The sequence below is a fragment of the Chiloscyllium punctatum genome, chromosome 6 (assembly GCF_047496795.1).
Source record: "Chiloscyllium punctatum isolate Juve2018m chromosome 6, sChiPun1.3, whole genome shotgun sequence".
Classification (NCBI taxonomy): domain Eukaryota; kingdom Metazoa; phylum Chordata; class Chondrichthyes; order Orectolobiformes; family Hemiscylliidae; genus Chiloscyllium; species Chiloscyllium punctatum.
Genome location: NC_092744.1, coordinates 7034473 through 7060886, shown reverse-complemented (window position 1 = coordinate 7060886; position 26414 = coordinate 7034473). Strand labels below are relative to the sequence as shown.

The following is a 26414-nucleotide window of genomic DNA, read 5'->3' as shown; positions in this document are numbered from 1 at the left end:
TCTCCTGTTCTTTCTCTTTGGTATGATACAGTTTCAACATGTTCGTAACAGCCGATATCTTTTATTTCTATCTGTCATTTTAACTAGATAGTTCACCTGACTCAATGTTTTCTCAAATTGATAAGAGACCACTAAACCTGGCCTTTGAAGGGATCTCCTACCACTGGTAACAGTACTAACTTCCCTCAGGAAAACATCCAAATATCGGAGCTTTTATCTGCCACCTGCTTCATTCTATACTGCACCCTCTTTATGTGCTGTTTAGTTAACTCCCCTACTTGATTTAGTCTCTCCCTCACCTCCAATACATAATCTAAGTGTGAGAGCTCCAACTTTGGTCCTGTCAATTTTTCTTTAATTAATTTCAAAGGCCTCTCCCTTCATTTCTGAATATTAAATCGAAGGCAGTGAACTGAGTAGATTCATTTGGGGCATCTCTAATGGCAAACAATACGAATGGGATACCTTTATCCCAATCATTCGGGTAATCCTGACAATATACTCTCAACATGGTCTTCAAGATCTGATGCCAACTTTCTAAAGCTCCCTGGGATTCAGGATGATTATACACTGGATTTAAAGTGCTGTATACCTCAGCTATCCATAACCTCCTTTAACAGTCTAGCAGTAAAATTTGATCCTTGGTCTGACTGAATCTCTCTGGGTGGCAATTTTAAGAGCCATTTCTCTCTCTTTTAATTTGATCAGCCACAAGTCACCAAAATTAAACAAATTGACTCACCTATGTTTTATTTAAAGATCTAGGACACTAACCTGCAAGCGTTTAAATCTGCGGGGATTTTTCGTACCCCCAAATCTATTCAAGTCTGTCTAAACCAGTTCAAATCCCAGGTGAGCCCCCAAAGTATTACGACACAGGGTAACCCCTCCTGCTTAATTTATACCAGCAATACAGAAAAGATTTATCCCGTGCAGTAATCTGTGAAAATTCGAGTGGCCAAGAAGTATTTAAAGTAAAAATGAACAAATCTATTTCTTAAAGTATAACAGAATAATTAACTAATAACTATTTACAACTCTTTCCTCTAACCTATCTTTTATTTTACCTTCGATAATACTAGTTGATAAAATTTCCTGATTACGATTTACCAAAAATTCAAATGTTCAAAACCAGCCAGATGTTGAATCTTCTATTTGGACCTTCCAGTGACTTCTTTTCTTCTTAGGGACCATGCTTCACAGGTCACAGATTGATAAAGGTAACTTTAAGAGAGCTATTTTTCAGGCAGTCTCTACATGCTTGGCAGTTCTCCACCCAACTGTTCAATTTTCACCGGTCATGTACCCCCCAGAGCATCGGATTGTGTCATTGGCTTTTAAGATTATTAATATACTAAATTCAAACGTAATTGGAATTTGGTATTTTTCAGGGTATGATTTAAACCGATAGGCCTAATTCAAATCTATTTAGTCATTTCCAGGCAACCAGCTAATCTAGCTTTCAACCAAGTGTTACATTGTTACCGTATTCAGAACACTTAGTGCTGTGTCAGGTAGTTCTGCTAGCTTTTAGCTTTCTTAAAGATACAATACACCACCATCTCCATAACAGTATCACTACTTTCTCTCTTAATCTCCATCCTGTTAACTTGACTTTGCTGACTAAGTCGTAACTTCTCAGGTTCAAATTCTCTCTCCTTCCGTCCTTCCGTCCTTCCGTCCTTCCATCCATCCATCCATCCATCCATCCTTCCCTCCCTCCCTCCCTCCCTCCGCCGCAAATACACCAAAGCGTGTGAGCAATCCCACTACAATACCAGCTGTTCGTCCGTCCCTGGTTTAAACCCAAACCGAAGCCCCCCACCGACCTCAAAAGTAAGGCCCCATCCTTTCCGTCTAAACGTCCTTGGCAAACCTGAGAACCAGCTTCAAATCCCAGAACCTCTTTAGCAATGTTAAGAATTATTTCTCTCACTTTTAATTTAACCAACCACAAGTCACTGAAATTAAACAACTTCTCCCACCTTCGTTGTAATGAAAGATCTAGGACAGTAACCTGCAAGTGTTTAAGTCTGCTGGGATTTTTCATACCCCCAAATCTATTCAAACCTGTCTAAACCAGTTTAAATACCAACAATGAGCCCCCAAAATGGTAAATCCTCCTGCATAATTGAAACTAGCAACACAGAAAAGATGTATCCCATGCAGTAATCTGTGAAAATTTATAATTAACTAACAACTATTTACAACTCCTTCGTCTAACCTATTTTTTACTTCTGTTTCTATTTTACTAGTGTGATAAAACCCCCAATTAAGATTTACCAAAAATTCAACTTTTCAAAACCAGCCAGATATCAAATCTTCTCTTTATAACTTCCTTGGTCGTCGTCTTCTTCGGGATTTCTATTTTACAGGTTACTAATTGATAAAGGCACCTTTAAGAGAGCTATTCTCTGGGCAGTCTGCAGATGCTAGTGGCTAGGCAGTTATAACATCATAAAAATGTACAGCACGGAAACAGATCCGTCAGTCCAACCCGTCCATGCCGACCAGCTATCCCAACCCAATCTAGTCCCACCTGCCAGCACCCGGCCCATATCCCTCCAAACCCTTCCAATTCATATACCCATCCAAATGCCTCTTAAATGTTGCAATTGTATCAGCCTCCACCACATCTTCTGGCAGCTCATTCCATACATGTACCACCCTCTGTGTGAAAAAGTTGCCCCTTAGGGTCTCTTTTATATCTTTCCCCTCTCACCCTAAACCTATGCCCTCTAGTTCTGGGCTCCCCGATCCCAGGGAAAAGACTTTGTCTATTTATCCTAACCATTCCCCTCATAATTTTGTAAACCTCTATAAGGTCACCCCTCAGCCTCTGACGCTCCAGGGAAAACAGCCCCAGCCTATTCAGCCTCTCCCTATAACTCAAATCCTCCAACCCTGGCAAGATCCTTGTAAATCTTTTCTGAACCCTTTCAAGTTTCACAACATCTTTCTGATAGGAAGGAGACCAGAATTGCATGCAACATTCCAACAATAGCCTAACCAATGTCCTGTACAGCCACAACGTGATCTCCCAACTCATGTACTCAATACTTTGACCAATAAAGGAAAGCATACCAAACGCCTTCTTCATTATCCTATCTACCTGTGACTCCACTTTCAAGGAGCTAGGAACCTGCACACCAAGGCCTCTCTGTTCAGCAACACTCTCTAGGACCTTACCATTAAGTGTACAAGTCCTGCTAAGATTTCCTTTCCCTAAATGCAGCACAACAAGGAAGTTTTTACAATTAGGTGCGCACAACAAGGAAGTTTTTACAATTAGGTGCGCACAACAAGGAAGTTTTTACAATTAGGTGCGCACAACAAGGAAGTTTTTACAATTAGGTGCGCACAACAAGGAAGTTTTTACAATTGGGGGAAGGGAAATTACGATACTGTAAGACAGGATTTGGGGAGCATACGTTGGGAGCATAGGCTGTCAGGGAAGGATGTGGTGGAAATGTGGGACTTTTTCAAGGAGCAGATACGACGTGTCCTTGATATGTATGTACCGATCAGGCAGGAAAGAAATGGTCGTGTGAGGGAGCCTTGGTTGACGAGGGAGGTGGAATGTCTAGTAAAGAGGAAGAAGGAGGCTTACATAAGGTTGAGGAAACAAGGTTCAGACAGAGCAGTGGAGGGATACAGGATAGCCAGAAGGGACCTGAAGAAAGGGATTAGGAGAGCTAAGAGAGGGCATGAAAAATCCCTGGCGGATAGGATCAAGGATAACCCCAAGGCATTCTATGCGTATGTGAGAAACCTGAGAATGACGAGAACGAGGGTAGGTCCGATCAAGGACAGTGGTGGGAGACTGTGTATTGAGTCGGAAGAGATAGGAGAGGTCTTGAACAAGTACTTCTCTTCAGTATTTACGAACGAGAGGGACCGTATTGTTGAAGAGGAGAGTGTGAAACGGACTGATAAGCTAGAAGAGATACCTGTTAGGAAGGAAGATGTGTTGGACATTTTGAACAACTTGAGGATAGACAAGTCCCCCAGGCCTGACGGGATATATCCTAGGATTATGTGGGAAGCAAGAGAGGGAATTGCAGTACCGTTGGCAATGATCTTCTCGTCTTCACTGGCAACTGGGGTGGTACCAGGGGACTGGAGAGTAGCGAATGTTGTGCCCCTGTTCAAAAAAGGGAATAGGGATAACCCCGGGAATTACAGGCCAGTTAGTCTTACTTCTGTGGTAGGCAAAGTAATGGAAAGGGTACTGAGGGATAGGATTTACGAGTATCTGGAAAGACACTGCTTGATTAGGGACAGCCAGCACGGATTTGTGAAGGGTAGGTCTTGCCTTACAAGTCTTATTGAATTCTTCGAGGAGGTGACCAAGCATGTGGATGAGGGTAGAGCAGTGGATGTAGTGTACATGGATTTTAGTAAGGCATTTGATAAGGTTCCCCATGGTAGGCTTATGCGGAAAGTCAGGAGGCATGGGATAGAGGGAAATTTGGCCAATTGGATAGAAAACTGGCTAACCGGTCGAAGTCAGAGAGTGGTGGTAGATGGTAAATATTCAGCATGGAGTCCAGTTACAAGTGGAGTTCCGCAGGGATCAGTTCTGGGTCCTCTGCTGTTTGTAATTTTTATTAATGACTTAGAGGAGGGAGTCGAAGGGTGGGTCAGTAAATTTGCAGATGATACAAAGATAGGTGGAGTTGTGGACAGTGAGGAGGGCTGTTGTCGGCTGCAGAGGGACTTAGATATGATGCAGAGCTGGGCTGAGGAGTGGCAGATGGAGTTCAACCCTGCCAAGTGTGAGGTTGTCCATTTTGGAAGAACAAATAAGAATGCGGAATACAGGGTTAATGGTAGGGTTCTTGGTCAGGTGGAGGAACAGAGGGATCTTGGGGTCTATGTACATAGATCTTTGAAGGTTGCCACTCAGGTGGATAGAGTTTGTAAGAAGGCCTATGGAGTATTATCGTTCATTAGCAGAGGGATTGAATTCAAGAGTCGTGAGGTGATGTTGCAGCTGTACAGGACTTTGGTTAGGCCACATTTGGAGTACTGTGTGCAGTTCTGGTCGCCTCACTTTAGGAAAGATGTGGAAGCTTTGGAGAGGGTGCAGAGAAGATTTACCAGGATGTTGCCTGGAATGGAGAGTAGGTCGTACGAGGATAGGTTGAGAGTTCCCGGCCTTTTCTCGTTGGAACGGCGAAGGATGAGCGGTGACTTGATAGAGGTTTATAAGATGATCAGAGGAATAGATAGAGTAGACAGTCAGAAACTTTTTCCCCGGGTACAACAGAGTGTTACAAGGGGACATAAATTTAAGGTGAAGGGTGGAAGGTATAGGGGAGATGTCAGGGGTGGGTTCTTTACCCAGAGAGTGGTGGGGGCATGGAATGCGCTGCCCGAGGGAGTGGTAGAGTCAGATTCATTGGCGACCTTTAAGCGGCATTTGGATAGGTACATGGATGGGTGCTTAATCTAGGATAGAAGTTCGGCACAACATCGTGGGCCGAAGGGCCTGTTCTGTGCTGTATTGTTCTATGTTCTACCTCACATTTATCTGAATTAAACTCCATCTGCCACTTCTCAGACCATCGGCCCATCTGGTCCAGATCCTGTTGTAATCTGAGGTAACCCTCTTCGCTGTTCACTACACCTCCAAGTTTGGTGTCATCTGCAAACTTACTAACTGTACCTCTTACGCTCACACCCAAATCATTTATGTAAATGACAAAAAGTAGAGGATCCAGCACTGATCTTTGGGGCACTCCACTGGTCACAGGCCTCCAGTCTGAAAAACAACCCTCCACCACCACCCTCTGTCTTCTACCTTTGAACCCGTTCTGTATCCAAATGGCTAGTTCTCCCTTCATTCCATGAGATCTAACCTTGCTAAACGCCTTACTGAAGTCCATATAGATCACATCTACTGCTCTGTCCTCATCAATCTTCTTTGTTACTTCTTCAAAAAACTCAATCAAGTTTGTGAGACATGATTTCCCACACACAAACCCATGTTGACTATCCCTAATCAGTCCTTGCCTTTCCAAATACATGTACTTCCGGTCTCTCAGGATTCCCTCCAACAACTTGCCCACCACTGAGGTCAGGCTCACCGGTCTATAGTTCCTTCGCTTGTCTTTACTGCCCTTCTTAAACAGTGGCACCACGTTTGCCAACCTCCAGTCTTCCGGCACCTCACCTGTGACTATCGATGATACAAATATCTCAGCAAAAGGCCTCCTTCAACTGTTGAATTTTCCCCAGTCTTTTACCCCCGAAGCATTGAATTGTGTCATTGGCTTTTAAGATTGTTAATATACTAAATTCAAACTTGATTGGAGTTTGGTATTTTTCGGGCTATAATTTAAATTGATTGGCCGAATTTGAATTTTGTTTTGTCTCTCGGCAACCAGCTACCCTGGCTGCTGGACTACATGTTACATTGTATCTTGTTCAGAACACTTGGTGCTATCAGGTCTGCTAGCCTTTAGCTCTTAAAGGTACAGTACACCCACATCTTCATAAAACTACTATAAAGGTGACTATCTACGTTTAATGGCATCACCAGTGTCTGACTTGGCCCTTACCTAACTGACAAGCTGGTAGAAAGAATATGTGTGAGACTAACAATTTGTCAATAATAACCAAACGAGGCACATATTACCATTTCAGTCTCCATTTTGATCCCAGCAAAATCCAGGGGTTCCAGTCGAGCTTCCAAACTCATGCCAGTTTCTGCTTATGTTGAAATTATCTCGGAGTTTGCGGGAGAGAAAATAGAGAAACAAAGAGACACCATCTTAACATTCACAGTTCAATTCAGAAACAATTCTTTACAGAAGAATTAACAAGGTCGACGAAATGTTGGCCTTTTTCTGAAGAGTGCTGGCATATAAAGAAGTGGAATTTATGTATAGTTGTACAGAGGTCAGATCAAACTCCATCTGGCATAACTGCATTCAGTTCCAGGTTTTGCACCTCAGGAAGGTTATATTGATCTCAGACTTAACAACTCCACTGCTCATGAGCCTGTAGTCTGCGTTTGGTTGGACTTGACTGGCAAGACTTATTGTGGCCTGAACTGCAAGGACAGAGTTCTCTGGACTCTGGCAGGACTAAGAACCTGACTTATTGTGGCCAATCCACTTGACTGGAATCGGACGAGTCCCTTGTGATGGTATCCCCTGGATGACTGCAGTTGACCTTGACCCCAATGAAGACTTCTCCCCTTTGACGTTCAGACATGGTCATTTTCTTGGCAACTTGCTTGGGAACATTAGCAGTAAACACCAATTGTTGTGACAATCCATTCATACTACCTGCTTCTGTGACAAGTGACCCCACCGCACTACCACCATTCCAAGCATGGCATTCTGGAAGTACAGGGAATGAGGCCATTCATCATTTTCTGCATGTCCTTGGCGGAGTGGGAGTGGGAGGGGGAATTATAGTGTTCAGCCACAGGCAGTGGGTTGGTCATTGTGTGTGTCCCAGAAATGTTCACTTAAACAATCTGCAAGTTAGCGTCCAGTCTCTCCGATATACAGGAGACCACATCAGATGCAACGGATGAAGAAGATGATGTGTGTGGAAGTACAGGTAAATGTCTGTCCGATGTGGAAGGATCCTTTGGGGCCTTAGATGGAGGTTATGTGGTGGGGTGGTGTGTGGGCACAGGCTTTGCACTTCTTGCAATGGCAGGGAGGATTGGTTGGTGGGGGACGTGAACCTGACAAGGGAGTCATGGAGGAAATGGTCTCTCTGAAATGTAGATGGGGTGGGGAGGGAAATATATCTCTGGTTGTGGGGGTCTGTCTGTAGGTGGCAGAAATAGCAGAGGATAATGCAATATATTTGGAGGTTGGTGGGGTAGAAGGTGAGGATTGGGGGGCTTCAGTCCTTGTTGGAACTGGAGGGGTGGGATTCAAGGGCAGAGGTGCGGGAAGTGGAGGTGATGCGCTGAGGGCATTGTTGATCATGTGGGAGGAGAATTTCTGTTCTTTGAAGATGGAGGCCATCTGGGATGTTCTATGGTGGAATTGGTCCTCCGGGGAGCAGATTTGACTGAGGCGGAGGATTTGGGAATAAGGGATAGTGTTTTTACAGAAGGCACGATGGGAGGTTTAGTCCAGGTAGCTGTGGGAGTCAGTGGGTTTGTAGTTAATGTCCATGTTGAGTTGGTCGCTGGAAATGGAATGGAGAGGTCCAGTAAGGGGAGAGAGGTGTCTGAGATGGTCCAGGTGAACGTGAGGTCAGGGTGGAAGATGTTGTTGAAATTGAACTGTTCAAACTCCTTGTGGGAGCATGAGGTAGCGCCAATATCAGTCATCGATGTAGCGGAGGAAAAGGTGTGTACTCGTGTAGATGCAGTGTAGATGCACCTTGTGTCTGTACAACTAACTCCCCCTCCCATTCTGCCAAGGACATGGAGATCCTGGGTGTCAAACATCACCAAACCCTAACCACCTGACGTCCGGAGGAAAAATGTTTCATCTTCAGCGTTGAGGCCCTCCAACCACATGGGATCAATGTGGATTTCACCAGTTTCCCCATTTCCCCACCTCCCACCTTATCCCAGTCCCAACCTTCCAACTTGCCACCATCCTCTTGAAAGGTATATCTGTCCATCTTCTTTCCCACCTATCTGCTCCACCCTCCTCTCTGACCTATCACTTTCACCCCCACCTTCATCTACCTATCACATTCCCAGCCACCTCTTTCCTCGCCCCCCAGCCCCACCTTCCTCCCATTTATCTCTCAGTCCCCTTGGCCCACAAGCCTCATTCCTGATGAAGGGCCTATGCCTTAAACGTCTATTCTCCTTCTCGGATGCTACGTGGATCGCTGTGCTTTTCCAGCACCACACTCTTTGACTCTCCTCTCTAGCATCTGTAGTCTTCACTTTGTCCCACAGTATCCCACAGTTCTTGATAGATCAGTTATGGAATAAAATCTGACACTGAGCCACAGAGGAAGATATTAGTGTAGATTTGGTAAGTTTTCAGGTGCCAATTAAAGGAGAACAGAGAGGTAGCAAGGTGGAGAGCTTTAGGGAGAGAATTATAAAGATTTGGCTCTCAGCAATTGAAGGCAGTAATGCTAAAGTGATTAAGGTTGGGAATACTCAAGAGACCAGGATTAAAGGAGCACAGAAACCTCAAAACATTATAGGATGGAGGACAAGGAGACATGCCACTGTGAAGGGGTTTCAAAATAAGGATGGGAAACCTTAAAACTGACCTAAAATGAAAAACAGAAATTGCTGCAAAATTCAGCAGGTCTGGCACCAAGTATGGGGAGAAAGCAGAGTTAACATTTCAAGTCCAATGACTCTGATGAAGTTCTGTTCATTCTACTATTTCTACTTTAATTGATATATATGAGAAGGATACAAGTGTATAAATACTTGAGAGTTGTCTCACAAACTTGATTTGAGTTTTTTTGAAGAAGTAACAAAGAGGATTAATGAGGGTAGAGCAGTAGATGTAAGGTGTTTGACAAGGTTCTCCATGGGAGATTGGTTAGCAAGGTTAGATCTCACTGAATACAGGGAGAACTAGCCATTTGGATACAGAACTGGCTCAAAGGTAGAAGACAGAGGGTGGTGGTGGAGGGTTGTCTTTCAGACTGAAGACCTGTGACCAGTGGAGTGCCCCAAGGATCAATGCTGGGTCCTCTACTTTTTGTCATTTATTTAAATGATTTGGATGTGAGCGTAGGAGGTACAGTTAGTAAGTTTGTAGATGGCACTAAAATTAGAGGTGTAGTGGACAGCGAAAAGGGTTACCTCAGATTACAACAGGATCTTGTGAGATGGGCCAATGGTCTGAGAAGTGGCAGGTGGAGTTTAATCCGAGGTGCTGCATTTTAGGAAAGCAAATCTGAGCAGCACTTATACATTTAATGGTAAGGAGCAAGGGAGTGTTTCTGATCTTGGAGTGCAGGTTCACAGCTTCTTGAAAGTGGAGTCGCAGGTAGATAGGATAGTGAAGAAGGCGTTTGGTATGCTTTCCTTTATTGGTCAGAGTATTGAGTACAGGAGTTGGGAGAAAGTGATGACTTAAGAAGGGCTTATGCCCGAAACGTTGATTCTCCTGTTCCTTGAATGCTGCCTGACCTGCTGCGCTTTTCCACCAACACAGGAGTTGGGAGGTCATGTTGCATCTGTACAGGACATTGGTTAGGCCACGAATATTGGAATATTGTGTGCAATTCTGGTCTCCTTTCAATTGGAAAGATGTTGTGAAACTTTAAAGGGTTCAGAAAAGATTTACAAGGATGTTGCCAGTGTTGGAGTATTTGAGCTATAGGGAGAGGCTGAATAGGTTGGAGCTGTTTTCCCTGGAGCGCTGGAGGCTGAGGGGTGACTTTATAGAGGTTTATAAAATCCTGGGGGCATATATAAGGTAAATAGACAAAGTCTTTTCCCCGGGGTGGGAAAGTCCAGAACTAGAGGGCATAGGTTTAGGATGAGAGGGGAAAGATATAAAAGTGAACTAAGGGGCAACCTTTTCACGCAGAGGGTGGTTCGTGTATGGAATGAGCTGCCACAGGAAATGGTGGAGGCTGGTACAATTGCAACATTTAAAAGGCATCTGGATGGGTATATGAATAGGAAGGGTTTGGAGGGATATGGGCCAAGTGCTGGCAGTTGGGACTAGATTGGGTTGGGATATATGGTTGACATGGAGGGGTTGGACTGAATGTTTCCGTGCTGTACATCTCTATGACTCTACGTACCTTACCATATGAAGAATGAAATTAATCACATTATGCAAACTAAATCAGAGATATTTCAAGTTGCTAACATTATTTTAATGACAAAGTATCATTAACTAAAAAAAATGCCTCCTCAATCAGTAGTGATGCCCATGCTGCATTTTTAACAGTTGTGTGTATTACTGCCCATCTCAACATGTCCACTAGATGGCAGACGAACACCTTGCCATCATTTCCCATCTCTTTTATACTATTAGTGGGAAAATCAATGTAAAATGCTGATGAATCATCCAATAATGACAGGGGAAAACTACCAGTATCCATCCATAATTAGAGGACTTTTGTGATATTAAATCTCAGAATCACAGAAATGTGATGGCTTGAAGGAGACCATTCAGCCCATCATGTCTGCACAGGCTCTTTAAGTGAGCATCATTATTTATCAATCTCCTGATTTTATCCCATACCCCTGTATACTATTTTTATCCAAATAATCACCCATTTCTCTCTTTTTATCATAAGTCTGTTGTGTGGCACTGCATCAAAGGCATTCTGGAGGTCAACCACCCTCAAAAAACTCCGGCAAAATAGTTAAACATGATTTCCTCTTTAAAAATCCACGCCGATTCTTCCTAGTCAACCCACCTTTTTCCATGCAATTGCTAATTCTGTACCAATTAATTGTTTTTAGAAGCTTCCCCACCACTAAAGTTAAACTGACATTGGGTTTTAATTATTGGGCTTATCCTTACAACCTTTCTTTTTTTATATATAAATATTTTTATTATAAATTTAACATTTTTACAAGTTTACAAAAATAAACAAAACTCTCAAGTACAAACATTGATATACAATTAAATCTTAAATATATAATAACCAAATTTTAACACAAGAAAAATACCGAGAAAAAAAAAACTCAACTAACTACTAATCTAACCTACAACTAACCAGAGTGTATAATGAAGTCTCTTACATTATTCAAATAAGAGAAAGAAAAAAAACCCAACAGATAACACAGAAATTGGGTAGTGAGATACATGCTCGGAATGTGTTAACATCAAATGTAACAAAACCCGTATTCGTGTGGGATTCCTCTCCCAAGGTGCCCGGACCAGCCAGGTTTGTAATCTCAATTAAATAAAAGCCCTTGTTAGGATAGCCGAAATATCTGTATTCAAAAAATTCAAGAAGGGCTGCCATATTTTATGAAATAATTTGGTCTTTCGGTGCACCATATTTGTAAGGAAGTCAAGGGGAATACATTCCATAATTAATCTGTGCCAGGGGGGCCCACAGCCACCCAGTTTACCAAAATATTTTTCCTTGCACAGAAAGAAAGAATAGAAAATAGTCTCTTCCCGTGCATATCCAGGGAGGGTAAGTTCGAAAAGCCCAAAAGGAGAGATACAGGGTCCACTTTAATTTCCATTCCTAAAATTTCTGTCAGAGTACTTGCTACTTTAGTCCAGTATCTACGGATCTTATGACAGGTCCATAGGCAATGTACAAGAGTGCTCATCTCTATTTTACATTTGGGACACATTGGAGATGCTCCTGCCTTAAATTTTGCCAAATGATCCGGTGCTATATGGGCCCTATGAAATATCTTCAGCTGGATAGCCTGGGTTCTGTTACAGATGGTGATTCTTCTGGCGTTTTCCCAAATGTCATTCCACGTTTCTAGAGATTTCTAGTCCCAAATCCTGATCCCATGTTTTAAGCAGATTGTCCATATCTCCTGATACTTCATTATGTAGTAAATGATAAATAGTACTGACGGAAGATACCCCCATTGGTCGTAGTACTCTACATTCTCTATCTGATTTATAAAGACTATCTAATAATGTCTTCTTCTGTATATAATCTCGAATTTGGAAGTATCGAAAGAGGTCTCCATTGGGTAATCCGAATTTCTGATGCAGCTGTTCAAAGGACATCACGACCCCCGAGACATGAGATACCTCTGGACCTCCAGAGTTTAAAAGTGGCATCTGTAAACGCCGGTTGGAATCCCCATGCTGCCACTATCGCCGCATCGGGGGATGTTTTATGTGAGTTGCCCTCATTTTGCCGCATTATATTCCAAGCTTTAATTGTGTTTAGTATTACAGGGTTTTTACAGTGATAACCGGAATGATTTTCCTCTTGTCTGAAAATAAAAGGTTAACAAGTGGACATTTTACTTGAGAAGCCTCGATGTCCAACCAGATTGATTGCGGATCAGACAAGACCCAATCAGCTATGTAACTTAACAGGGAATTTAACTGATATTTCTTAAAATCTGGGAAGTCCAATCTTCCCCTTGCCTGTCAAAGCTGTAGCTTCTTCAGCTTAATGAGGGGCCGTCTATGATTCCAGATAAAGGAACCCAACTAGCCATATAATTTACATAGTGCCAGCTCGGCAGCGTCACCGGAAGCATTCTCATAGGGTATAGGAGACTGGGCAGGACATTCATTTTAATTAGTGCTATTCTACCCAGCCAGGAAATTGGAAGGTCTCCCTATCACTGGAGGTCCTGCCTTATCCTTTCCAGTAAATGCACAAAGTTAGCCTTGTATAACTGACCAAATATTTAGGCATTTTTATTACCTCAGTATAAGAAACCCTCCAGGGACCACCGAAAGGGAAAGTGGGATCCGTCCACTCAGTGGGGTATCATAGCAAGGCCACCCATTGGCATAGCCTCTGATTTTGAGAAGTTAATTTTATAGCCTGAGAATGCGATAAATGTATTAATAACTTGGATTAAGCAAGGTACAGACATCAGAGGATTATTAAGGAATAGAAGAACATCATCTGCATAAAGGGTAATTTTATGTTTACCTGTACCAATCCTCGGGGCTGTTATATTAGGATCAACCCGTATAGCTTCTGCTAGTGGTTCAATTATTAGTGTAAATAACAATGGCGAGAGAGGACATCCCTGATGGCAGCCCCTACCCACACTGAAGCTATCCGAACCTAATCCATTGGTAACCACAACTGCTTTGGGATCACTATACAATGTTGAGACCCATTTGGTAAACACCTTTCCAATGTGTAAAACAAATATGACCATTCAACCCTATCGAATGCCTTTTCCGCATCTACTCCTGGTATCTTTCCCTGAATCACATTCAAAACCCTTCTAATATTATTGGATGAGCTATGGCCCTTAATAAACCCTGTCTGATCCTCCTTTATGATATGTGGCAATACCCTTTCTAGTCTCAGTGCTAACGTTTTAGAAAGGATTTTAAAATCTACATTTAGCAAGGATATTGGTCTGTATGACACACAATCTTCTGGATCCTTTCCTTTTTTAAGGATAAGAGAGATATTTGCCTCTTTCAGCGAAGGCGGGAGACAGCCCTGACTGTATGCATAGTTATACATGTCCATAAGTGGACCAGTCCATATTCCTGTAAATTCTTTATAGAATTCAGCTTGAAAACCATCTGGGCCAGGTGCCTTACCACTCTGAAGTTGCCTGATTGCGTCAAGTATTTCTTGGACTGTTAGGGGAGCATTTAAGACCTGTTCTGGAGTTAGGTCCGGAAAGGTCAAATTTTTAAAAAATGATTGCATCCTCCTAGTCCTGTCTTCACAATCCTGCGATTTATATAAATCAGAATAAAGTTTTCTAAAGATTGCATTCATCCTTTTATGATCATGAGTCAAAATACCCGTACTTTCCTTGATAAACGTGATAGTTTGAGGGGCCTTTTTTCTCTTTGCAAGAAATGCTAAGTATCTACCCGGTTTGTCGCCAAATTCATATAACCTTTGTTTGCAAATAATATTTCCCTCTTAGCCGTTTGGGTAAGCATGGTGTTTAGAGCTGTCCTAAGGGCCGTAATCCTTTGCAATTTAATAATAGAAGGTCTATCAGCGTATGCTGTCTCAGCTGCTTTTAAGCGTCTTCGAGCAGACGCTGTTGTTCTCCCTTTAATTTTTTCTGGGTCGCTGAGTAGGAGATGATCAAACCTCGCGCGTAAGCTTTGATGGTCTCCCACATCATTGATGGGTTGCTAGCCGTACCTGAATTAATTTCTAAAAAAGTTTTAAATTCTTGAGAGAAGTACTTAACAAATTTACTATCTTTCATCAGGAAGGGGTCCATATGCCAATGCCAAGGGGATGTCCCATTGTTCCTCGCTTTGATTTCCATATATACAACAGCATGGTCGGAAATTGCTATACTACCTATTTTACAGGATGATATGGAATTTTAAAAAGTCGAGGGGGCAAAAAACATATCAATTCTGGTAAGACATTTATGTGGATTGGAGTAAAAAGAAAAATCTCTGCCCTGTGGATGAAGACATCTCCATACTAATCCTAATTCTTTGTTCAGATCCACCAATTGTCTAGATCTGGGAGATACTCCTGCATTACTCTTGGGAATCCTATCTATTTCTGGATCCATAATACAATTAAAGTCTCCCCCTATAATTGTATGACGGGCACCAAGAGCCATCAATTTTGAGAAGGCTTCCGTTATAAATTTAAAGGGGTGTGCCGGGGGGCAGTACAAATTTAAAATCCCATATTCCTCTCCATTTATAAGGGCTTTAATCAGAATATATTGTCCAGATTCGTCTTTTATCTGATTTAGGATCTTGAAAGGGAAATTCTTCCGAATAAGAATAACAACTCCCCTACTTTTTGAGCTAGAAGAAGAAAAAAAGGCCTGATCAAATCCACCCTGTCGTAATTCAAGTGTTCTTTATCCAACAGGTGTGTCTCCTGTAGGAGAGCTATATCAACTCTTTCTTTCTTGAGATTTGATATTATTTTCTTCCTTTTGACTGGCGAATTACTCCCCTTGACATTCCAGGTGCATCATTTAACCGACTGATCAACCATAATCGTCCGGGCAAATCCGAGACCCCTCGGGAGGGGAAACCCTGTCCAAAACATCCCGAGCATAGAGCATATAAAATTCACAAAAATAAAGGCTCTCTAATACACCCACAACAGTATAACAAAAAACTATTTCTAAATAATAAAAAACGTATTTAAATGGAGATTTTCCCCCTTGTTCCCAGGAGATGTCACTTCCTTTCCAAAGGTCCATTGTATCCTCTCCCAACCAAAGCCGCACCCTTGACCCAGGCGCTCCTCAATAGGATGAGGAGAATTCAAATATACTACAAAGCTAGAGTTAACAGTGAGCACCCTACCTCCAATCCCCCACCCACACCAACACCTGGATATATTTGGTAATGTTAATACCATGTATAAACATATGTAACTATAAAATTACAACCTCAACAAATAATAATTAAATATAATAATACAAAATAACAAGGGAAAACAACCCCGCTCCTAGAGACAGAGGTAAAATAGAATAAGGTAACCACTTCCCCCCACCAACATATATATAGAATAATTTAAAAAAACCCGGGGGGGGGAGAAAATCGTTAAATAGAGAACAAATAAATAAATCCCTCTCTCCACCCCCCCAAGATAATATTCAACAGTAAGGTTAAAAAAAAAGAAAAGGGGGGGATATAAACCGGAGTGGGGGGAAGGCAAACCAACATGCATTATCTCTTACAATTTATCTAAGAGAGTCCAAAAATTCCTTAGCCTTTACCGGCGATCCGAAGTTATACATGGATCCTTCATAGTTAAAGCGTAGCGTCGCTAGGTAGCGTAAGAAGTACTGAATATTTAAGTCCCTTAAACACTTCTTTGCTTCATCGAATGCCTTCCTCTTTTGGACCAGAGCTGGGGAAAAGTGCTGGAATAACATGATCTTGGATCCTTTATAGATCATGGCTTGAGAATCTTTTCCAAGATTTCTAGAGGCTTCTAGAAGTGGGTGGCATGGTGGCACAGTGGTTAGCACTGCTGCCTCACAGCGCCAGAGGCCCGGGTTCATTTCCCGCCTCAGGCGACTGACTGTGTGGAGTTTACACATTCTCCCTGTGTCTGTGTGGGTTTCCTCCGGGTGCTCCGGTTTCCTCCCACAGTCCAAAGATGTGCCAGTCAGGTGAATTGGCCATGCTAAATTGCCTGTAGTGTTAGGTAAGGGGTAAATGTAGGGGTATGGGTGGGTTGCGCTTCGGCAGGTCGGTGTGGACTTGTTGGGCCGAAGGGCCTGTTTCCACACTGTAAGTAATCTAATCTAATCTAATCTATCTGCCTCTCCTTCCAGCTCTGCAGCCGGAACAGGACCAGGCGGGGACTCTGGGCTCGAGCCGGGCCCGTGTATTGCAACCTGGGTAGGCCCATTCTTCCCTTACCTGGCCTGATCCAGCCTCCAGATTTAACAGCTGTGGCAACCACTGTTCGAGAAACGCTGTAAACTGGCCTTCCTCTTCCCGTTCGGGAAGGCCCAGCAAACGAATATTTTTTCGACGACCTCGATTATCGAGGTCATCAATATGATTCTCTAAGGTCCGGACTCTTAGAGAATCATATTGATGACCTGATCCACGGCCGATTGCACTATAGTTTCGGAGGTCGTGGCCTTTAGCTCTGCCCCTCTGACTCGGCGCTCGATTTCCTTAATGTCTCGGTCGTGCTTTTGCAGCGCGGTTGAGAGTGAGTCCCATCGATTTTGGGATTCTTCAATAAAAGCGTCGAGCTTCGCATCCAGTTTGGAGATTATTTCCGTGAGGCTCGCCACTGTAGGTAAGTCCCCCGGGGCGGCTGTGGACGCCTCAGCTGCAGCTGGAGAGGGTGGGGGAGGGGTTCCTGCTTGCTGAGAGCTGCGGGCTCCCTTCCCTTTAGTCATTTTTACTGAAGATTAGATTGTTTAAATTTAATACTAAGCAACTAATTAGATTAAACAGCTATTTTAAATGATTTGGTGAGTGTGATGGGGGCGGGTGACCCACTTTGCCCAAGTCTTGGGAGGAGCACTGTCGACTCAGACTTGCTGGGTCGCCGCCATCTTGGATCCCCCCTACAACCTTTCTTAAAAAAGGTGATAATGTTTACAATTCTCCAGTCTTCTGGCACCTCCCACAACTCCAGGGAAGACTTAAAGATTATGGCCAATGTCTCTGCAGTTTCCATTCTCACCTCCTTCAATATAAATGGATGCATCTCATCCAGTCCCAGTGCTTTGTCACGTTTAAATCTGACCAACACCCTTACTAATTTTAGACCTTTCTAATGATATAATTTCCTCCTCTGTCACCATGGTTTAAGTAGCAACTCCTTCTTTGGTAAAGACAGAAGCAAAGTATTTATTTGACATTTCAACCATGCCAACAGCCTCAATGCTTAACCCCTTTCTGCTCCCTAATCAACCATGCTCCTCTGATTACCAGTATTTTGCTATTTATATTCTGGTAAAAGATTTTTGGATATCCCTTCACAAACTGTGATTTACAGAATTAGGGTTATGAAAAAAAATTATCTCATTTATAATCTCACTCGATTAAAGACCTCTGAAATGGTAACCTAAAATTTTATCTTACTACAATGTGGAGTGGGGAAGTGGTTAACTCATTTGGCTGGATGGCTGTTCTGTGATTCAGCATAAGACTAGCAAAAATGTAGCAGCACTTACTTTGGGTATCATCCATACTTAGAAGACCTTTGTGACATTGAATTGTAAAATCACAGAAATACTATGGCTAGGAGGAGGCCATTCAGTCCGTCATGTCTGCACTGATTCTTCAAGTGAGCATCATTACCTTGTGTCAATCTCCTACTTTCTCTCCACTTCCTTGCACACTGTGGGGTTCAGTTTCTGCACTGGCTGAGGTTACCAGGAACGATTCTCTTTCTCTTTCTCAACCTTTCTCCTGAGGTTAAAAGACCACCAATTATCTCTCTCTCTCTGATGAGAATGCAGTGCTACGGTCTGGCAAGACTATGATGACCTTATCTTCCATGAGCATAAGTGACTTAAGTTATGATCAGGATGAAAATATTTTGCTGACACATCAGCTAAAGGCTGTACATCTGATTCTAAAGCCCATCTGCTAAAAGAATCAGTATAACATTGTTTTTGAGATGCAGGAGGCCACTTGAAAATAGCACACATTGATAGGATATTCATTTTGTCAGATTAACATACCAGATAACATACCAGTAAGTCTCTGGCAGAAATTTTCACCAAACCCTTAAGCAGAAACTGGATAACTTGGACAAGCTGAGAAAATAACTTGCATAAGAGTTCCCGCTGTGAGTCTCAAACCCAACACAGGCAAGCACACTGGATGACACTGAATACCACGGAAAAAAAAGTAACATTGCAACATCTCTGCCAGCAGGTTTCCCTTTGTTTAAAAAAAGGCTTTATGCATTGAAAGGCTCTGTATTCTTTGGCAGCTGGTGAGGAAAATAATGAATGTAAAAGATTCCTGTCAAAAGAATGAGCTGATGAATTCATAGGGCACACTGGTGTCTAGGCATCTGGGAAAAATCATCTGAATTAAAATTAGTTAAACGTGGTTACCAAAAAAATTAAAGCAGCTAGATTTTTAAAATTCTTTCATGGCATGTGAAACTTCTGGAAAAAGCAGCATCTGTTGCCTGTTCTGAAATGCACTTGAGAGGGTGAATGTGAGCTGCCTTCTTGAACTGCTCCAGTCCATCCAGAATAAAGGCGAAATATTACAACTGCTAGAAATCTGAAACCAACAAAAAGAAATTTTGAGAAACTCAACAAATCTGGCAGCATCTGTGGAGAGAGAAACCGTGTTAATGCTCTGAGTCCAATGTGACTCTTCTGCAGCACTCAACTTATTCAGGTAAGTCATATCAAACCTGAAACATTAACTCTGTTTCTCTCTCTCTCCAGATGCTGCCAGATCTGTGGAGATTCTTAAGCATTCTCTTTGCTATTTCAGTACATGAAGTTTAAGATACCCACAGTGCGATTAAGTAGAGCATTCTAAGGCCCGTAGACTGTGAAGGAATGGTGATATAATTCCAAGCCAGGATGGTATGTGGTTTGGAGTTGAATTTGCAGGTTTCCATGCATCTGATAGTCTTGTCCTTCTTGATGACAGAGGTCGCAAGTTGAAAGGTACTGTTGAAGAAGCTTTGCTGAGTTGCTGCCATGCTGCTTGTAAATGGCACACACATCTGCAACAGTGCAAACAGTGGAAGGAATGAATGTTGAAGGAGATGAATTGGATGCCAGCCAAGTGGGTCATTTTTCCCAATTGGTGATGAGTTTTATGAGTGTTGTTGGAAATGCAGCCATTAGGCAAGTGGGCAGCACTCCAACACATTCCAGACTTATATCTTGCAGACGGTGGACAGGCTTCGAGGAGTCAGGAAGTGGGTTAATCACAGAATTCCCAGACTTTGACCTGCTCTTGTAACCACTGTATTTATATGAGTGGTACAGTTCAAGTTTTGGTCAAAAGTGAATCCTAAGATGTTGATGATGAGTATTTCACCAAACACAATACTGTAGAAATGATCAGATTTTTACCTTGTTAAAGGTAGTCTCGGCTTGTCATTTCCCTAGCTCATAACTGCTGCTTATCAACCCAAACCTGAAATTTATCCAGGTCTTGCTGCATATTGGCATGGACTACCTCAGAATCTGAACAATGTATGATCAGAAAACATTCCCACATCAGACCTTAATTTGGAGGTGAAGTCATTGATGGGGCACATGGGATGGTTAGTATAATATAGGGAAACTCCTGGAGAGATGGTTTGGTGGTAAGTCTCGGGTCATTCTCATTCATTAAACTCATGAAAAATGCAGATATGCACAGGAAATTAAACACAACTGAAGAAACAATTTGATCTGGCTTGAGCACACTAAAAGAATAAAAAACAGAAACTGCAGGAGCAGTTGATAGATTATCAACAGATATGAATAAATATGATTGAGCTACTGACATGTGGATGTCATCACGTAAGGGATTACTGTATACATCTACTTTCTACTAATCAACAGTACTTCTCTTAGCATTTCCTCGCACACATTTTTTTCTCCCCTTTTGGGGAATTGCTGGAAGGATTGTTGGTGGGTGATTATTAACCCAGTGAATCTATCATAGAGTCAGAGTCATACAGCATGGATACAGACCCTTCAAGGTTTTGGAGTGCAGGTTCATAGCTCCTTGAAAGTGTAGTTGCAGATAGACAGGATAATGAAATAGGCGTTTGGCATGCTTGCCTTTATTGGTCAGTGCATTGAGTACAGGAGTTGGGAGGTCATGTTGCAGCTGTATAGGACATTGGTTAGGCCACTTTTGGAAAAGTGCATTCAATTCGGGTCTCCCTATTACAGGAAGAATGTTGTGAAATTTGAAAGGGTTCAGAAAAGATTTACAAAGATGTTGCCAGGGTTGGAGGTTTCGTAGGCTGAATGGGCTGGAGCTATTTTCCCTGGAGCACGGAGGTTAAGGGGTGACCTCTATAGGGGTTTATAAAATCAAGAGGAACATGAATAGGGTGAATGGACAAGGTCTTATCCCTGGAGTAGGTAGTCCATACCTAGAAGACTGAGAGGAGAAAGATTTAAAAGGAGTCTAAGAGGCAACATTTTCATGCAGTGGATGGTACGTGTCTGGATCGAGCTGCCAGAGGAAGTGGTGGAGGCTGGTACAATTGCAACATTTAAAAGGCATCTGGATGGGAATATGAATAGGAAGGGTTTGGAGGGATATGAGCCAAATGCTGGCAAATGGGACTAGATTTATTTAGGATATCTGGTCGGCCCATGAACGAGTTGGACTGAAGAGTCTGTTTCCCTGCTGCACGTCTGTGTCACCAGTCCATGCTGACCATGTTCCCAAACCAAACTAGTCCCACCTGCCTGCACTTGGCCCATATCCCCCTGAACCTTTCCTATTCATGTATTTGTCCAAATGTCTTTTAAATGTTGCAACTGTACCTGTATCTAACACTTTCTCTGGCAGTTCATTTCACACACAAAACACACTCTTGTGTAAAAACGTTTCCCCTCATATCCTTTGTAAATCTTTTGTCTCTCACCTTAAAGCTATGCCCCCTAGTTTTGAACTCTTCCTAAGGAAATGACCCTTGTCATTCACCTTATCTATGCCCCTCCATGATGTTATAAACCTCAATAACGTCACCCTTCAACCTCCTACACTCCAGTGAAAAAAGTCCTCGTCTTTCCAGTCTATTTTTATATCTCAAGCCCTGCATTCCTGACAACATCCTGATCAATCTTTTATAAACCCCTTCCAGTGTAATAATATCCTCCCTATAAAAGGGCAACCAGAACTGTACACTGTACTCCAGAAAAGGCCTCATCAACGTCCTGTACAACCTCAACATCACATCCCAACTTTTATATTCAAAGGTCTGAGCAATGAAAGTAAGGATGCTAAATGCCATCTTAACCACCCTCTGCAGCACCTGCTCCCAGGAGGACCAGTTCCACAACAGAACATACCAGATAGCCTCCGTCTTCAAAGACTGCAATTTCCCCTCCCACATGGTCGATGATGCCTTACAACAAATCTCCTCCACTTCCCACACCTCCGCTCTCGATCCCCACCCCCTCCAATCACAACAAGGACAGAACCCCCACAACCCAGTCCTCACCTTCCACGACACCAACCTCCACATACATCGCATTATACTCCGCCGTTTCCACTACCTACAAACAGACCCACCACCAGGGATATTTTTCCCTCCCTACCACTATCTGCTTTCCGTAAAGACCATTCCCTCTGTGACTCCCTTGTTAGGTCTATGCCCTCCACCAACCCACCCTCCCCTCCCGGCATCTTCCACAGCCACTGCGAGAATTACAAAATCTACACCCATACAGTCCCCCTTACCTCCGTCCAAGGCCACAAAGGAGCCTTCCACATCCGTCAGAGATTTACCTGCACTTCCACACATGTCATCGACTGTATCCGTTGCTCCCAATGTGGTCTTCTCTACATTGGGGAGATGCTTGTGGAACACTTCAGAGAACATCTCTGGGACACCCGCATGAAACAACCCCACATTCCCCCTCCCACTCCGCAGGACATGCAGGTCCTGGGCCTCCTCCACTGCCAAACTATTACCACCAAATGCCTGGAGGAAGAACGCCTCACCTTTCGCCTTGGGACCCTCCAATCACACGGGATCAGTTTGCTCATTTCCCCTCCCCCATCTTATCCTTGATCCAACCTTCCAACTTGGCACCGCCCTCTTGACCTGCCCTACCTGTCCATCTTCCTTCCCACCTAACCACTCCACTCTATAACCTTCACCCCCTACTTCATCTCCCTATCACATTCTCAACTACCTTCCTTCCAGCCCCACCTACCCCCTCCCATTTATCTCTCTGCCCCCTTGGGCCACCCCTTCATTCCTGATGAAGAATTTATGCTCGAAATGTCAATTGTCCTGCTCCTCAGATGCTGCCCTGACTGGCTGTGCTATTCCAGCACCACACTTTGACTGATCTCTAGCATTTGCGGTGCTCACTTTCTCCCTTCTTAACCACCCTGTCTACCTGTGATGCAAATTTCAAAGAATTCTGTACCTGAACTCCTAGATCTCTCTGTTCTACACCCCAACCCATTGCACTACCATTCATTGTATAAGTCCTGTCCTTGTCCATATTTCCAAAATCTTGTATCATCAATTCATCTTCTGTGATCCATGGCACTGATGAAATGCATAGCCATCATGATATTCCTTCAGTTGAGATGAATGATTTTCATTTGGTAAGAGCATTTCTTTTTGGATTCTGCATTAAGTTGTCATATGGTTAGCATTTTCATTGGCTTCAATATATTCTTGGCTATTTAAAAGTTTAGCCCTCTTGAATTTCCCTCTCAAAGAAACTGTTTGTCTAGAATTCAAAGCCCTCTATGGTCACAGATCAGACATGACCCAAAGCTGCATTTTGGAGTTGGTTAATTCAGTTGGCTGGATGGCTGGTTTGTGATGTAGAGTGATGCCTACATCGTGGGTTCAATTCCTGCACTGGCTGACGTTACCAAAAAGAACTCTCCTTCGCAATCTCTCCCCTCACCTGAGGTAGGTGTGGTGATCGTCAGGTTAAACAACCACCACTGCCTCTCTAATGAGTCTCTCCTATGGTCTGGTAAGACTGTGTTGAGTTTAGCTTTTTATTCAAGCATGGAGGGAAGCAAGTACTTCAGTCAACGTGAAATTTAAGCTCCCAGAATAGAATACAAAGATTTTTATATGAGCAAGTTATTAGTAGTTACATATACTTGCAAATAGCACCTAAATAGTTAACACTGTTTAAACAATCACCTCAGTATTTGAGAGTACACAAACCCTGAATGCCTCAAGGGCACAATCAATACTGTATCAAATTACTGAATCTTAAACTGTTACCATCAGGGTAAAAACTATGACGGCAGATGCTGGAAACGACATTCTGGATTAGTGATGCTGGAAGAGCACAGCAGTTCAGGATTTTACTGCTCCTCGGATGCTGCCTGTTACCATCAGGGACCTTGCACAGATTCCTGGGCTCATTTTCACAATTCTGATAAGGCTTAGTTACATTCAGGCTTGTACACATTTAGACTTGCTGATTTTTACATTCATGAGAATTCTTGTGGTTACCAAATCTTATGATTTGGAGATGCCGATGTTGGACTGGGGTGTACAAAGTTAAAAATCACACAACACCAGGTTATAGTCCAACAGGTGTAATTGGAAGCACTAGCTTTCGGAGCGACGCCCCTTCATCAGGTGACAGTGACCATCACCTGAAGGAGCGTCGCTCCGAAAGCTAGTGTGCTTCCAATTAAACCTGTTGGACTATAACCTGGTGTTGTGTGATTTTTAACCAAATCTTATATTACACTCTTTACTCAATCTTTTAAAGTTTATTCACCTCTGCCCTCCTTCCCTGAGGGTGCTGGAGTACAGTTCCAGGGATTCTGAAGTTTACAACTGAATATCTATCTATTAGAATTCTCTAATTTTCACATGTAATCACAAAAAAGTGCTTAATTGCACAAGGATCCAAATACATGTAGTTCTCTCCTAAAATATGGAAACGAATGGATACATTGACACTAAAGCAGCTATAACACAATCCATCATTACACTAAGCTGCAGTGCCCAAATGTAGTTTTATGGCTGCAAATGTCCACATGATCAATTCCTAATTTTGTGTGGGTTCACACAATTCATGTAAAGATCCAAATAAGATCATAAGACCATAAGAAATACAAACAGGAGTAGGCTATTTGGCTCCCCTAATCTGATATTCCTCACATCAAATTGCCTGCACCTCCCCATAATCCTTGATTCCCCTACCGACTAAGAATTTATTTATCCATCTTGCCCTCAAACATACACTCTGACCACATAGATGTCTGTTGCGAGGAGTTCCAAAGACTCAGCTCACACAATTTCTTCTGAGAGAAGAAATACCTCCTATCTCAGTCTTAAATTGGGGTCCCATTATTCTGAAACTATACCCTCTGGTCCAAGACTCTTACATGACAGGAAATATCCTCTCAGCATTTACCCTCTCTTTAAGAATCCTACATGTTTCAATGAGATCACCCCTCATTCTTCTAAACTCCAATGAGGAGAGTCTCAATCCATTTAGCCTTTGCTCATAAGATAATCCCCCCATACCAGGGATCATCCCGGTGAACCTTCTCTGAACTGTTTCCAATGAAATAATATCTTTCCTTAAATAATCATCAACTCCATAATGGCTCAGAAACACCAATGTACATATGTAATAATATCTGCACATTTTGTTTCCATTCAAGTGGAATAGTGCAGAGGTGGTCAATGAACTCACAAAGCAGGAGAAATGAAATAAATGTATTATAGCTTTATAATAACTGGAGATTGTTGCCATGCTAAGAATTCTAGGATTAGATATACCAATAAAAAGACTGATCCAGAATCTAATGATATGAATAGATTGTGTTGAACCTCGTATATCTAAATGGTTGGCAAATCGTCTTGTACGCTTCTTATCCATCCCTGTTAGATCTCATATTTTCAATAATAGTCCAAGTTGTGGAGCAGATTCCGTTGATCTTTTCTGTGAAACACAGCTCAGTTACAGCACACAGCCTAAAAGGCACACAAAACACTTCAGAATGTCTTATACAGTTCAAACTTCGAGCACACGTCTCCCTTTGATTACTGTTGGTCAGAGGCACCAAGTTATCCCTCTGATATTGGTTCACTGGTACAGCATTTTACAGAGCAACCTCAATTATCCAAACAACACAGGTGGGAAGTATTTTTTCGGATAATCAAATGTTCAGATAACCAAGGGTGTACTGTACACAGTTCAAGCTTGCCTCAATGTATTTAATCATATCACTGAACAACAAAGAGGTGGACAGGCTTGTGGTCCACCCCGATGCTTCATGATGTTTTCCCAGACTTTCTTATCTTTCTTCTTGAGGCTTTTCACAATGGATAGTGTATTCATAAAACATGGAACATAGAACAATACTGCACACTACAGGCCCTCAATGTTGCGCCGATCTGTGAATTATTCTCAGCTCGTCCCCCTACACTATCCCAAAATCATCCATGTGCTTATCCAAGGATTGTTTAAATCTCCCTAATGTGACTGAGTTAACTACATTGGCAGGTAGGGCATTCCACGCCCTTATCACTCTCTGAGTAAAGAACCTGCTTCTGACATCTGTCTTAAATCTATCACCCCTCAATTTGTAGTTATGCCCCCTTGTACAAGCTGACATCATCATCCTAGGAAAAAGACTTTCACTGTCTACCCTATCTAATTCTCTGATCATATTGTATATCTCTATCAAATCCCCCCTTAGCTTTCTTCTTTCCAA

At 42.6% G+C, this 26414-nt stretch overlaps 1 protein-coding gene across 3 annotated transcripts in view; it reads left to right on the top strand.

The window, feature by feature from the left end:
* Positions 1-26414, top strand: part of LOC140478694 (procollagen C-endopeptidase enhancer 2-like) — a 97410-nt gene that overhangs the window by 17695 nt on the left and 53301 nt on the right. The window contains exons 3-5 of one of the 3 annotated variants that reach the window (XM_072571995.1): positions 12577-12749; positions 14792-14948; positions 16847-16913. The exons of 1 other annotated variant lie outside the window; for it this stretch is intronic. The gene's annotated coding sequence lies outside the window, so the exon portion shown is untranslated. The remainder of the gene's footprint in view (positions 1-12576; positions 12750-14791; positions 14949-16846; positions 16914-26414) is intronic. One more of the 3 variants, XM_072571994.1, reaches the window with a different exon arrangement.